This window comes from Chamaea fasciata, unplaced genomic scaffold (assembly GCF_029207755.1).
Source record: "Chamaea fasciata isolate MVZ Bird 193981 ecotype frontalis unplaced genomic scaffold, bChaFas1.0.hap1 SCAF_1, whole genome shotgun sequence".
Taxonomy (NCBI): domain Eukaryota; kingdom Metazoa; phylum Chordata; class Aves; order Passeriformes; family Sylviidae; genus Chamaea; species Chamaea fasciata.
In genome coordinates, this window is record NW_027094086.1 from 49,226,486 (window position 1) to 49,242,041 (window position 15,556).

Here is a 15,556-nt window from a genome sequence, read left to right on the forward strand (position 1 = left end):
TAATCAATTTCCCCAATGTAACAGGGATGTGATGCAATTATAGAGAGGAAGGCAAAAAGCTCCTCTTGCTGATACAAGTTGGTTCTCTTCTGCTTAGTGTTGACTGTATAAACCATTACTTTAATTTTTTCCTGAAAGTTTCCTTATATTTCGGCAGCTCAGTAGAGGCACTTAATCCAGCATGAAAAATTTACATGCCACCTTATGCACCATTAAAATCTTGAATTACTTCTTCTGAAAGGTTTTGCTCAAGGATTTTTGGGAACTAAATCCTCCATTCTTTATTATTTTTCTAAACAGTTCTGGAGAATTAAAAGTGGTCAACCAGGCATAAATTTTTACCATGGAAATCCTGCTGATATCCTCCAAGGGATCATGCTCTTTAGGTTTCTTATTCTTAATTATCTTTTCTCCTCATTTACTTGGTACTAACATAAGACTCACCAACACATTATTCCTAGTATATTTTGAAAGGAAATATGATTCCCTTGCCCTTTCTGCTATTATTAGCTCATTTAATGACCATTTCCTTGGTCACTAAGACAGCTGCACAGTCTGACATAGCTCAACCTTCACAAAATAAATAATTCTTTGCATTTAAGTCGGAACTTCAACTGTGGCTTATTCCAGATTTAATTACTCCTTCAATTTGTAAAGCTAGGGAGATATTGTCCTATGTTTATTATAATTCATTAGAACTAATTGCAGAAGCCTGTTTTCCCACATTGCCAAACTCACCCTCAGTCTGAACTTCCCTCTGCTCCCTCTCAAAGCCATTTTATTTAAAAGCCTCTCTGAGCTCAATCTCTGCAAAACCCATTGGTCCTATTAAATTCAGTGGGGTTTATTCCATTCTTGGCTGGGAGCAGGTGAAGAACAAACATTACCATGATAGGCACTGATCCATCACTAAGGACACCAAATAAGCTGATCCTCAATTTAAAACCGATGCAAACTTAGTGGGCATGACATTGGTGAAAAGCAAAGTCCTGCCTGATGGCAGCAAAGAGGAGCAGTGAATACTGCCTGCTCTCAGCTCACCTGGGTCAAGCCTGCTCTCCAAGACAACCCGCAGCTGAGGATCAGGTCCAAGCACATACCACCTACTGCTTCTGGTTGCAGCATCCTTCTGGATTCTGTTCCTCCATGCTGACATGTGGGCATTCATGGTTCAGGGAAGTTTAAACCACTGCTGAATAACACAATTCTTATTTCTCATGAAGTTCAGGCCTCTTCCTGGCTTTGTTTTTTCATTTTGGTTTCGTTTGGTTTTTTGGGGTTTTTTTTTCCCCATCTTGTTTACTACAAAATGAAGTACCTTGTTAGGGGGTTTGTTTTCATATCTCCTTTACATTATCCTTTTCAGTGCTATTTAGGTGTGAACATACCTTCATTAGAATTTTTTTCTTGACAACCACAAGCCCTGAACAGATGCCTACAAATTAAAAATTAGCTTGACTACATTTTTGGTTGCAACAAAGTGCATATTCAGAACAGTGTGAACTTGTCTTCTCCCTGGCTCTGGTTTTCATATTACATATTTCAGCTCTACTGAAAATATTGCTATGTTCTGTAAAGATGCTGAAAACAGTAAACAAATAATTTCCCTGAGACTTCTGTTTGTGCAATGAATCTTACCTAGTTCCTAATTGCTGTGCTTCATGCGATCAGCCAACTGAAGAAGCTGTTTAATGAAATTGCTGTTAGTGTCTGAAGGGGTAATAAAGGCTATCACTACCAATTTGCACTTCTAATGTTCATAACTTTTTCTCTTATTTTAGTGCCATATTTCTACAGCTGCTTGATGCATTGAAAAATATTTCTACTATTCAGCAAAGATCACCATAACAGCCATCCTTCACTTCAGCAAAGCCAGACATATATTGTGTGGTAAAGGGAATAAATCAGCCCAGAAGACCTGCCCAGGTATCCAAGTCTAGGCAGACAATCCCACTCTGAGGCTGTCAAGGAAACCAAAATCACGGAGGTTTGTTTGGGCTTAAAACAGCCCTGAGGAGATTGTGATATTCATTTCTCAGAACTGTCTCTGCTCCACGGAGTCACTGTTAGATCTCAAAACACAGGAGGGTTACAGAGACAGTTCTGCTATTCTTAAATTTTCCACACCTCTGGCTTGGCACAGGGAAGTTGCACTACTCTCCACATGATGTTGGGATAAAATGTACATTCATAAGTATGGACCAATCAATGCCAGCTTGAGACTGCTGAAAAATGGTGACAGCTCCATACTTCTAGGGATTTATTAGTAAAGTATATTAAAATAACACCGATTTCTCTAGATAGCTTTATAGCTTTTCCTGAAGCAGAACACAGGCATCCACTTCAGTACCTGTACAACAGATTCTCTTTGAGACAAAATATGTCTTTTATTCTACTCAACACAGAGCAGTTTCGTTACCTGCAGGTTTGTCCATAACTGGTTTCAGACCACCTGGGCTAGAGGACAGCTGATAGAATTTCTCTGAACTCGGGTGGAAAGCACTGCTACCCTGACCAGCAGCGATTTCCTCATAGGTTGCTCAGCCTCAGGACACAGCAGGGATCTGAAAGCTTTCCCTGCTGCCCACATCATACCCAAATCCCTTTAGCTGGGAGTCAATACTGTCCAAGAAAAATTAGCCAATAAAATTTTCATCTTGCCTTTCAGAACACTGTTTATTAAGCCATACTATCACCTTATAAAGTAGTAGGATCTGGTTGACATAATTCACATTGAGTGGAGATAGCTGAGTTTCATTTGAAATTATCTTGTTTCTAGACAATCAGGTTTTTGATTACAGTTATGCCTGAAGCTTTCCATTCTCTTTCCTCTAGATGCTTGGCCACCCAAAACAATCATTTGCTCTTGATCATGTTTCCTTTGCTGAACAAACACAAGTCTGGTGTTTAATTTATGAGCAAAAATGCTGCAGGATGTGAAGATGCATGAAATAGGAACATGAAAATCAACAAGATATAATTTCTTTGATAATATGTAGTCCTGCAGGTAAAAATTTGCAACAATTAGGCCCAAACTTTAGCTGTACTAACTTGACTCAGCACCCTCTGCATGACAAAAAATTAGCAGGAAGACTGGTTTTAGTGGTCTCCTATTCCACAATTAAAGTATATTTCCCCTTTCTGTATTCCAGAACACTAACAATCTTTTTCCATGTTATGCAAAATTCTTCTGCAAGCCCTTGAAGTAAAAATCAAAATTAGATCTTCTAGAATGTTATAAAATTGTAGCTCTTTACTCTTCCTATTAGACCCCTACACATCCTCTGGCCAAGCCCTTAGTAAAACATGCCATAATAATTGAACACATCTACAGAGGAGTGGTCAAAATCTTCTAAAAAGAGCAAAATGAACACTCTGTGGGAATTAATGAGATTGAAGAGGATTCAAGTATAACAAAATTTGAGGAATGTGCTGGATTTTATCCTAAAATCTGTCCATGTATCTTGAAAGTGGAAGTACTGCATAAGAAAAGAAGTTAAATGCAGCTGAGGGCCCCAGGATGTGCTGTTCCATTTGCAACTTAGCTCTAGTAGCTCCGTGACACAAATAACCTTTATTCTGCAAAAGTAAAGGCTGAAACCAAAGGCAGACACTTTATCTCTTCTTTTCCCAAATGACAATTATTGACTTCAAACAAACAATACCTGTCAGAGAGTAGCAGTTCCTTGTGTAACTTTCTTATTTTAGATGTAGTGGCCAGAGTTTCTCCATACTACATCTGCAGATACTGGCTTGACAAAAGTGCCCACCTAGGCCCTCCTTAGAAATATGGTGTGGAAAACAAAGAAAACTGAGGTTTCAGAACGGAATTAGGATTCAGACACAAATTTCCACAACCAGACCTGGGAGTAGTGGGGGTTGGGAAGAAGTATCTGTTTCATTTTTATGTTTTAAGATTAAGCTGGAAGTGCTCATAAGGTGATGATGCAAATGAAATTCTGTGTCTGTTATTAACTCCTCTGACTATTCATCCTTCCTATAAACAATATATGCATTTTCTTTATCTCCTACCATAGTCATTTAAAATAATACAACATGAGAGTTTGTTTCTTGTGCTTTATTACCTCTAATATCAAATGGCCGAAGCAGTTCTTTCTTTTAAAACCCTTGTCTCCTGCATTCAGATTATCTTCTTTTTCTTTCTTTTTAAGTATTATCCTACAGTTTCAATTTTGCATTCAAGCCTACTTCTAAGTACATTTCATCAGACTGCTCAAACAGATTTGCCTCTTAAACCAAATAGGAAGATATATTAATACTTGGGCAACACAGTGCCATTTCATCTAAAGTGTAAACTCGTTCACATTGATTTCCCAAGCTAAAAATATAAATGTTCAGAAATTGATAATGGTGAGGCAGCAGTGCAGCAGCAAAGATGTGGCAGCTGGGGACCTCACAAGTGGTTATCAGTGAGATGCTAAAGTGGTGTACACACCCCATGAAGCACAAGCTGCAGGGAGAGGCAGCCCCACTGTAGTATGGCAAGGTCTGCAGTGGGACAGGGAAAAGGTTGGGAAAGAGAGATGTGAAAGATGAGCAAAGGCAAATCCATGGAAGATTTTAAAATGTAAATAAGAGCAATAGTTAGCAGTTAATGAAATAGTTAATAAAACTGATTCGGGGGGTGGGGGGGAGCATATGTAAAAATTGCATCTTTTCTCAAATGACTTAGACTGCAGTAATGTGAGCAAAGAATTCTTGAGGACTCTGTGTTTGTTTTGTGGATTGCTTCCTGTGTCTTTAAACAATTCCAGGTATGATGAAAAGATAGGAAAGAAGTTTATTTTACTCTGTCAGCTTCCTATGGAAACTTTCACTCTCCTTCACTAACCTTTTCTGATGTGCAAACTTCATTCTCTTTACACAGCAGGACATTTAACTTGGGCTTTTCTTGCTTCAATGTTGTTACAAAGGCTGTTTTCCACAGGAGGTGTTCTATATTTTTGGCTGAATTTCACAATGAAGAGTAAATTTTTCTGAAAATTTGACAGTATGAACCATCTTGTCAAAAATTTATTTCCGTTTTCTGAACGCTAATTGATTCCATTAATTGAATATTTCACAAATTTCTTTCATGGTTTTGGGGGTTTAGCAAACATCAGAGCATTTTTCATTCAGACGAAGATAAGGAAATCTAGTTTGACATCTTGTCCCCCTATTCTCTCTTACAGTTTGAAGGTTTTTCAAGGAAGTAAATGAGAAATAATCCTGTGATTTTCAGCAAGATGTTCCTGTAACTGATTTTCTGTAACTGATGAGAAACACGTTAGGTTGGAAATAAGCCCGAGAAAAATGGAAGAAGAAAATAGGAAATAGTTGTACTTTTTAGCAGGAACCAACACTGATAGGAGCTGATGTTTCTTTATTTCCAGCTCATCCTCTGTTAAATTTTGTCAAAGCTTGTAACTTTGTCTGAGTTTGGAATTATTATCAATCCCCCCTCTGGAGCAAGTATTGGGCTGACCTGCATGAAAAACTTTACACAATTCCCCCTTTACGTGACACTGAAATATATGCTTGAAAGCTCATGGAAACCTATAAAACTTCTTCAAATAAAGTCAATAGATTTTGCATCAGGTCCAGAATGTTGCTCTACTTCCAAACAAATGACTGGAAATAGCCCCAACAGCATCACTGGTTTTTGCCTGTCAATGATTCCCACATGAAATATGCTCATATTACAGGTAAAACAATGTACTTCTTCCTTCCTTTTTGACATAAAATCTCTCCCTGTCATCTCAAGTAATTTTATGTATTTTCTATAAGCATTGTGAAAGTTTAGGAGATCAAACTGGGTCATGCTGGTAATAAAGTTTCATCACCAGTGTGGTATTCCTGCAATATTCAGCTCTTGAAGGAAGGAAAGGAAGGAGTGCTTATTACAGTCCTCCTTTTCATTTGCTGCCATGAAATCTGCGCATGAGTAACTGCATGGGTGTTTGTGGGTGTCTTACATCCTACACAGACACTGGGCAAGTGTGAGACCAACAGAGATGAGGAGGCCTGCAGTGGGTGCAGCAAACCCTGCTTGTTTCCTGGCCTAGGAGCAATGAAACAAGTTGTAAGATGGCCCATTCCATCACCATGTTTGTGCTTGCAAAATAAAGGCCCTGCAAGCTGCAGCAGGAATCTGTGAGGCACTGTGAGTTTAGTCCTTTCAGGAAAGATTTATCAAAATGCCGTACATCAAGTGACTTGGGGAAGTAAGAATAGGTGGTGGTAGATGAAAATTAAAGAGGGGAGATGGAAAGAAATACGGTAACAGAGAAGCAGAGTTCAGAGAAAAAAATAGCCCATGATTAATATGAACTGCTGGTTTCAGTTGTCAGCACACACTACACGAAAATCTCTCTTTAACAAAGAATTATGAGCAGCTGTAAGTGAAATAGTGTTGTCTTTGCCAGGCTGATGGCCTTGGAAGGGTGCTCTCCTAGGAAATTGCATACATTAGCAGAGATTTTATTTTGAAAGAGCATAAAGAGTAGACTTTTTTGTCCCCTCTTGTGTTTTAGCTACCTACCAACAAAGATTTCCACAGGATTATAAATTTTATCCTAAGAGAGCTTTACATAAGAACTTGTGGCAGCCCATTTCCATGTGTGACCAGCCTTTGATGTCTAAAGGTCACACAGAAAATGCCACTGAAAGATGACTGTAAAGACAACTTCAATCAATAAGGTTACCATGATCCATTTTCACTTGCCTTTGATCCCATGTATAAGTAGCCTGTACCCATTCACATGGGTCCTTGTGAAAGAAAAACCAAGTGCTGCAACCTCCTTTCCCTATGGTTATTTTTACACTGGAGATTCGCTATGTCAAGTAGTCAGCATGACCAGCATTCTGTGTTTCACCAAGCAGAGAGCTGATGCATTCTCCTCTCCCACAGCTGAGCAGCAGGTTCTTAACCTCATGCTGTGGAAAGATACACTGAAACAAAAGATTTTTCTGTCTTTACTGACTTTCCTGTATTGCAGATACAGGAGGAAAGAAGAAAATGATGTGGAATTAACCATATAGGCTGAATGGACAGCAGTTTTTGGATCTGATAAATATTTATCTTTGATAAGTGCAGATATTTTTAATCCTGGGGTTCAAAACAGACCTAGAACTTCCATAGATTAAAGTGATCAATTAAAATAGATGAGCAGAACATAATGTATTTCCCTTTGCCTCAGATGAAAGGTCTTAGTCTCTCCTTTGTACAGTGCTCAGGGCACTTCAGGGTCTTCAAAAGTTCTTCATCAATCTTCTCTGACAGGTCCCACGGCTGCTGGTGAATCATTCTTGTTAGACAAGACTAGAATCTTTATTTGAATTTTAATTATTGCTTTTGGCATTTAGGCACTGCACAAATACCTAAATCAGGAATTCAGTCAAGCTACCTACATACTGGAGTACCAAACCCATTGTGTTAGGTCACAGGTATCTTCATTTAACCTTCAAGGAATCTGGATTTTTCCACTTAAATTATATTTCTATACCTTTTCTCCAAATACTTCTGATCATTCACCCAACCCTCTCCTCTATTCCCTGCCTCACTGTCAAGGATAAACTGAAATTCTCCCAGGCAGAAGTAGAGTGGCAAGTGCTACAGTGGTAAGAAAGGCAGTTTTCTCAGTAGTTTGTACTGGGATCACGCACAATGCAAAGGTATATTTTGTGGCAGCTCACTGGCTACTCATCCACTTCATTGTAAATTAATGCATTACTCTGGCTTGAAATAACTTTCATTTGTTATTTTTCAGTCTGCAGTAAAAATATCCCAAAAAATGTGACATTTTCATAGGTGTTCATTTTGATTAATGTCTCTAGGTGGAGGGAAAAGGAATCATTTGTCTCCCTCTGCATTATTTTCAGATTGACTTGCTATGAAAGGGAGACTTAAGCTGTGACACTTACTGTCCATCTGCCTATTCTTCTGTTGAGCTGTCTGTCAGTCCCTCCTTCTCAGTAGTTTTTGAGCTCACTAGCCACTTTCAGTCAAATTTGATAAATGGCATCATAAAATCAGTAGTAGGTACCAAAAGATGAGGGGATGGCAGTAGCCAGCTGGCCAACAAGCATGTGAGTACTGCCTGGCCAGCCAGTGAGCATGGGACGCCTCACACAGGCCAGCAGGCAGGGGACACGGGGGTCACTGCTCTGGTGATGTGTAAGACATCTGTGCCCCTTCAGCCGCTAATGGAATGCTTGTTAGCGTGACAAATCCACTCTGTAACTGACTGGCTGCTCGGTGCAGAGCTGCGCACAACACCTGCCTTGCTACAGGCATGAGAGATTTCCTGCTGGAGAGGAGGACAGGGTCTCCTCTATGTCCTGCACTCAGCTAAGCTTAGGAGAGCATCTGCTCTGCACCCATTCTGCCAAAATGCTGTACATGGGCAGAGAGAAGGAAAGCAGCCTTCGCCTTGAAAGACAGGCATGATTCCTCTTTCCCTGGAAGCAACCAAGCTCCCTTCTGCTGGAGGATGCAGGATGAGGGATGAGGGATGCAGGAGAGCAAGCGGGAGAGGCAGAGGCAGGGATTGAAAGAGTCCTAGGCAGAGAAGGGAGACAATAAAGAGGCAGGTACTACACATGGGGAGAAAGGCACATCCTCAGGGCCCAGAGTAAGAACTCTGTGGCATTTGTTGCACCAAACAGCTGCTGCATCACAGTCATTCAGCCTCTGGCCCGGGTACAACCTGGAGATGAGGATCTATCTCAGAAAGTCACAGAAGTACTTGAATGTGCATCCCCTTCCTATTCATATTCTGATTCAGCCTGAGCTTTCTCTAGCTTAAAATGTTCCATGTTGTAGTGTGTGTTCCAGTAAAACCTTTTTCCTGTTGTTCAAAGGCCATCTGGTACTGCTAACGTGCTTGGTTTAAATTAATTGCTTAGGCAGTCACCTCAAGGCTGACTGACTCTAAGAGCTGTGACTTTGTCCAGCTATTTCTGATGTTATTTCCTACCTTCCTCATGCATCACCCTACCTGCTGGTCAGGGTTTGAAATATCACACAGGGTCCTTGCTTTCTACTGGATGCAGCAGGAGATATGGGGAGAGGAATAGATGACAGGAGTAGCATTCAAGGATTGCTGGCATTGGCTTCCCTCATTTTTTATGTCATCTTCCTTTGCATTCCTCTTGAGTCCCAACTGCCTTCCAAGTCCAAATGCCAGCCTGCACAATGATTCCAGATACTTCAACGTTTATCAAAACGCCCAAAGCTGTCTGGAAGCATCTACACAGTATATGCACATTGTCAGCAGAGACACTTGTAACCACACAGAATTTGGAAAATACAAGAAAAAGAAAATAGGGCAAAAATTGTATGGGGCACAGCTACACAGGTTCATAGATGAGAGGGGTTTATCATATTTCATTTATAGTTGGGTATTTTGTTTATTTTTACTAAAATTTTTAAAGATATTCATATTTGTGTGTAATTATATATTTAATTTTATTGAGAAATCAGAACCTTTTTTTTTTGCTGTTCCTGTTCTTTTGACACAAAAATTATTGGCAACATGTTGCAAGGAGCCAGGGTGGGGAGAGGTTGTTGCTATGTATAAAAAAGCTAAATATAGGAAGAAGGTAGAATAGGAAACTAAAATGGTAGGCCACCAATAAAAAGGACACTTCAAAAACTGAAAGCAAGGAAGAGATTGAAAGACAACCTGAGGGAACAACAAATTGTTTGTTGGTTGAAGAACTTTTAAATTGAAAAAATGGTACAGCTATGATAAAAGTATAATATTATATCATTCCATTGGGGGAAAGGATGGGAATCATAATAGGAGACCAAAATAGCTGTATTAGGTATTTTCTAGGCATCTGAAAATATTGATTGACTCATATGAAAGAGGAAATAAGAGTAAAAAACTTGCTTAAAAGCTCAAAGAGACATAGGTTATATCATCTTTTCTTCTGTATTCATAATAAACAGGGGTTGTGGATGGAGTTAATTTTGATAAAACAGACATACACACTAAAACAGGTTTTGAAATGGTTTTGAAAGTATTACAAAAAAACAAACCAGAGTTTTTCAACGTGGCACAGGATGATCAAATCTACTCCTGTTTGAAGTGCTATCCAAACTGATGCTAACAGACCTGCTACAGAAAGTGAGGGAAGTGCAGTAAGCACAGATTTGGGGTTTTTTTCCACAGTACAATAGTCCCATCAAAACATCAAGATCCCTGTAGTATTACCAGGACTGACACACTCAAACATAGTAGAAGTCATTGGTTTGCCCTACTCAGTGCTATTCAGGACACAACTCTAGAGCCTGTTTTCGAGGAGAAAAGGAAGAATGATAACAGACTTGAAAAATACAGCTTGGGAGATAAGGCTGGAGGAGCTTTCTCAGCCTAGGAAAGAGAAGGGGAAGGAAAGCACACTAATTCCCTTCTAATTTGTGAAAAGGTTTTGTAAAGAAAATTCTTACAGTTTTTTTCAAATTTACTGGGGACATGACAGGAAGAAATTAATTGGACTTAAAACAAATGAGATTACCGTTAGCTGCTGCAAAACTGTTTTTAATGATAAATAGTTTTACACTGGCCTACACACACCTAAAAAAGTATATTTATATCTAGATACATACATAAATATACACATGCAGCTGCTTTGAGGAATTTTCTCCTTTGGAGTTTTTGAGACTGAATAGACTGAAATTTATTAGGGACAGTGTCTGTATTTTTGACCACATTTTTGCAATTACATGGCCTCTTAAATGACTTCTTAAAGCCTTTCAACCCCATGATATTTTTACTTCCATGCAATCATTAGGTACAAAATTTTTCTTGAGAATCAAATTGTGGTATTTTCACTGACTTTATCTAAACTGAGATTGGTTTATGCACTGTGTGACAGCCACACTTCAAGGACTCTCTCAAGAGATTAAGTGAAGCAGGTTATGTTAATAAGGTATCCATCCAAATCACTGAGTTTTTTTTTAACAAGGTCTTGACATCTGCCAATATTTAGCAGAAAGAAAAGAAAAGCTTTGAAGAAATCTGGCTTTAAGATGAGGTTTAGTAACCATAAAGTTCTTTGTGACTTGATTTAGGCATGCATCCCCTTGGAAATGATATTTTGGACTCAAACCCCAAATTGCACACTTTATGGTAAAGGATGACCCACAACACTGTTTTACAGAATTTCTGTGAGTATTGCTTCTCTGTGGGAGTTTGTTTACTCATTATCCTTATGCTGGCCTGGTAAAGATCCTGTTAAGCTGATTGCTCCTGATGCAAAAGCAAAAAATCCCCTGGATACAGAAAGTTATCTCTAATGCTTTCTCTACTAATAGAGTAACTGGTTCTTGAGTTTCAGGGCTCTTAATTTCCAGGGTGTAGCACACCAGGTCTAGTTGTATCAGCCAGGAGGTAGGAGGTTCCCTGATGGAAGGTAACTCAATGTGACTGAAGAAAGCAGCTGGGATGTGGGCATGCACCCCTCAAACATCCCTCGTTATCAAGCACATCAGCCACTTCAGCCCAAAACTTACTTCCATCCTATGCAGTCCTGGTGTTACCTTCTCTTCAGCACTAGGAATTGAATTAGCCATCACTGGAGGCTCAGGCTACAATAGTGTTTCTACTCACAAAATACACCAAGCTCACTACACTGAGATTTCTCTTTTAGGATTTTTGGTTTCATCTCCTCTCTAATGCTCCCTATAGGCCTTTTGGGCTTCTCATAATTTGATGGTCACACAGTCCATATCATACTAGTGTCAGAAATAAACCTAAAGTGTAATTGTTATTCTTGTTCCTCAAAAAAGAAATCTAGTTGGGAAATGGAAGAAATGGGTTATTTACCAAAAAATAAAACACCCAAAAAAAAAAAAGAAAAAAAAAGAAAAAAAAAAAAAGGAAAAAAAAAGTGTAGTTGAGATCTTAGTCTCCTAAAGTTTTGAATTTGTTCTGAAATATTGCTCTGGCACAATCTCCTAATGCCATAAAACATTGAGGAACTAGAGACAGATTAAATCAAGGAGATTATGTTTTCAGAAATATGCACTCTATTCATTCCAGTGTGCCAGGACAAACTAAATGAGAAGACAGAGCACTCACTGAGGATGTGTTCTGCTTGTGCTTATTTTCCTGTGCACTTCATTGTTTTGAATCACTGAAATTGTTAGCTCTTCACATTTTACTTTCCTAGAAAAACATAAATTAGTCTAGAAAATGCATTTCATTCAACTTTAGTTTTGGTACATTAACCAGTGCAACCCTTTCAATGTTTTCTAATCTTCTGTCTTGGTTTGGGAAGACAGGTATCTACCAGGTAAAAGCTGGAGTTTCATTCGGAATGGAGAGGGTAAACTCCCCCCCCTCCTCTTTTTTTCCAATTATAAATTTACAATCAGAGGCTCTTAGGAAAGATTTGGGAAATAGGAATCGCAGTTCTTTACTAGTATGTATTACAAAGCAAAAAAAAAAAAAAAAAAACAACAACAACAACAAAAAAAACTACAGCCTTAATAATAAAAGAAAACAGTACTAAGAACTTTGAGGGCTTTGTTTCACAAAACCCAGGGCAGTTTGGTTTCGGTGTCCCTGCAGGATCCTCAGAGCACCAAGCTGAAACAGTGGAAAAGTCCCAGGCTGGTAGCTGGGCTGGCAGGGTGTCCCAGCAGGCAGGGGCAGGGTGTCCCGGCAGCACAGGGGGTGCAGGGTCACGCTGTAGCAAGAGGAGCAGTGCCAAAGGAGCCGAAGGCGACGCAGGGCTGGCCCAGCTCCCGCGGGTGGCAGAGAAGGTTCGGGATTCAGGCCGAACCGGTGATAGTAGATTTCCCAGGACTGGATCCTTTTGGCCACAGTGAAACTCCTCTAACCAGCAACAGCCCAGCCGTTCTCTCTCTCCAAACGCCAAAAAAAAGAACAGCCCGAAGCTGCTTCAAGCTCTGTCTTTTACCTGCGTTATCTCCTTCTTCAAACTTTGTCCACCTCTTTGTTTCGGCTAAGTACTTTTAAGTATCCAACACTTGGTCTCCTTGGTAACTTATGGGGAAAAAATTCTTTAGAGAAAGAAGGAACAAACTTAACCCCCAACATCTTCACAGTTAAATACAGTAAATCCATGCACGGCAGTCCATAAGATACTGTATTGCATTCTCAACACAGTGATGCATAAGTCACAATTCCCAAAAGGATGGAATTAGTAATACAAGCAAGAGAAAAATCGTCGTTATTAAAACACAAGCTGCGTATACCAGTAGTTTAGAGGAAACTGCGGAAGAGGCTTCCATCATCAGCATCACTGCATCTTCAGTCATCCATGTCTTTTGTGGGCTAAGTGCTCACTGAATATTTAAAAGTTATGCTAAAACATTTAATAAATAATGCACTAAACGTCTGATGATCTGTCAGCGCCAACTACATTGGAAAATGTTAAGAAAAGGTAAGTGCTTTTACCACAGATTGAGCTCTCCACCAGTTTGTTATTTGCACTCCATGAATAATTTGAGATTCTAAAAGTAATATTAAAATCCTTTTCCTAAGGGCATCTACACATATTTCACTGTACTGCTATGTTCTACAATATGAAATATTTAAATAATATGAATATTTTCTGTGAGATGGGAGAAGAGGCATTGGCAATGGGGAAGAGTACAGAATGAGTAAAATATTTCATGGTTTTCTAAAACTATGTGAAGTACAGCATACAGAACAATGTAACATTAATACTGAAGTAGAAAGGTAACTACTAAAAGGCCATTTCCTTGTGCTCTCAGTGGATTTGTTGCTCTTTTTTTTTTTTCTTTCTCAATTTTTTCTGGTTTTATTCTTATAAATTCTCTCTGTCTACAGATCTAATTCTTTCAGATAATAGGCTGTACTGCTCAAGATGAAAATGCATCAGTCAACAGAGAAGTTGCCACTGGTTTCAGTGGAGATGCCATGTTTCATCGACAGCACAAAGATTTACAAGGCTAATTGTAAATTAGCATTGATTTTTGCTAAACAGCAAAAAATCCAGCAGCACTGATTTTTGCTAAACAGACAGTACTGAGCAAGGACATTGGTTTTCTGTCTTGGAAACCAAATGGCGTTTAGTAATTCTTTTTGATATTTCAGTGTGAAAATTCCCACAGTTTTCAAAACATCTTTTCCTTAACTACTTTGGCTCTAAAGACCTTATAACACCGTGAGTCCTGGTGTAGTCAGTTGAAATTTGGCAGTGTTACAAGGTTTAGCAGTTTGGATTACTTAACTCCAAAAGCTTCCTGTAGAGTGATGTAACATTTAGGGGAGCTGATAACCCCTAGGTAACTTCTTCATTAGGCTTCCAAGGGGTGACTGTAAAACTTGCAGAACTCCAAGATGTTACTGCAGATAATGTAGATACTTCTTCACAGGTGGCATTCAGTCACAAAAGTCTGGTCCCATCTAGTGAAGGATTTCTCTCTTCCAGTGACCAGAAGCCAATTTACTAACCAATCTTCCCAAACATTACCTCCCAGAAGTTCAGCACATTGTAACAGGACACTTTCTCATCTTTCTGAATAAATTAATGTGGGAAATGAGAAAGACCGAGAAGTTCATTAGCAACTCAGATAAAAGGCTTGGACCAGAGAAATTTTTGCTTTTCCATTTAAACACTTATTTTCTTCTGCAGCCCTTTGTTTAGTTCTGTGGGCAGTAAAGTCCTCAGGGCAGGTAAGAAATACCCTTTTATGATATACATTTACAATGCTTCACACAATGGGACCTTAATCTACTAATAAAGGATGCTCAAATGGTAAATCTGTCACCTTTCTAAAAATACTTTGGTCATTAAATGTAGTACAGAAAAAAAGTCATTATGCACATGCTTGACCACTGACTTGAACTGATGCTTGGGTCTATTCCTAACATTTTCATGAGGTGAGGGTTCTTCTCTTTCACCCTGCTGTTCCCTCCCTTATGAAAACAGAGATAATATTCTGTTGACGGGCATTGTTTCCCTCCTAGGCCTGCATTTACGGCTTAACCACACATTTTCTTTTGTGATTCTATTAATAAGATGTTTTGGGGGATACTTATCAAAACCTTGAATATGTGTGTGTGTGTGTCTTGGGTTTTGTAACCAAAAAAAAAAATTTACTCTATTCCATCTGTTGAAACCTGGTTAGGGAGATATTTTTTTCTTTATCTGTTGTAACTCCAGAAGGGAGGGGGCAACTGCCTTCTCTGATAACAAGACAGCTGTTAAAACTGGGTGGGACATTGTTTCTTATCTCTGCTCAGTCTTCCACTACACCCATGGGGATACCTTCCTTTAATGGGCCATTAAAGCTCACCAATGACATGACACATTACATCAAGACATTGTGAGATGCTCTACCCAGGGAGGAGGAGCCAAACCCTTTTCATCTAGATAAAAAAGGAGCCACAAGTGTCACCAGACAGCTAGTGTTGCCACGGGACTCCCAAAGGAAGACTGGATCCATCTCTGGACCCTTTCTCCACAGCACCATCTCTGCTTCCAACAGGACCACATCTGCCACTCCAGAAGGGCTTACTTTTGTACTGTTTCCGACACCCTGACCAACAGG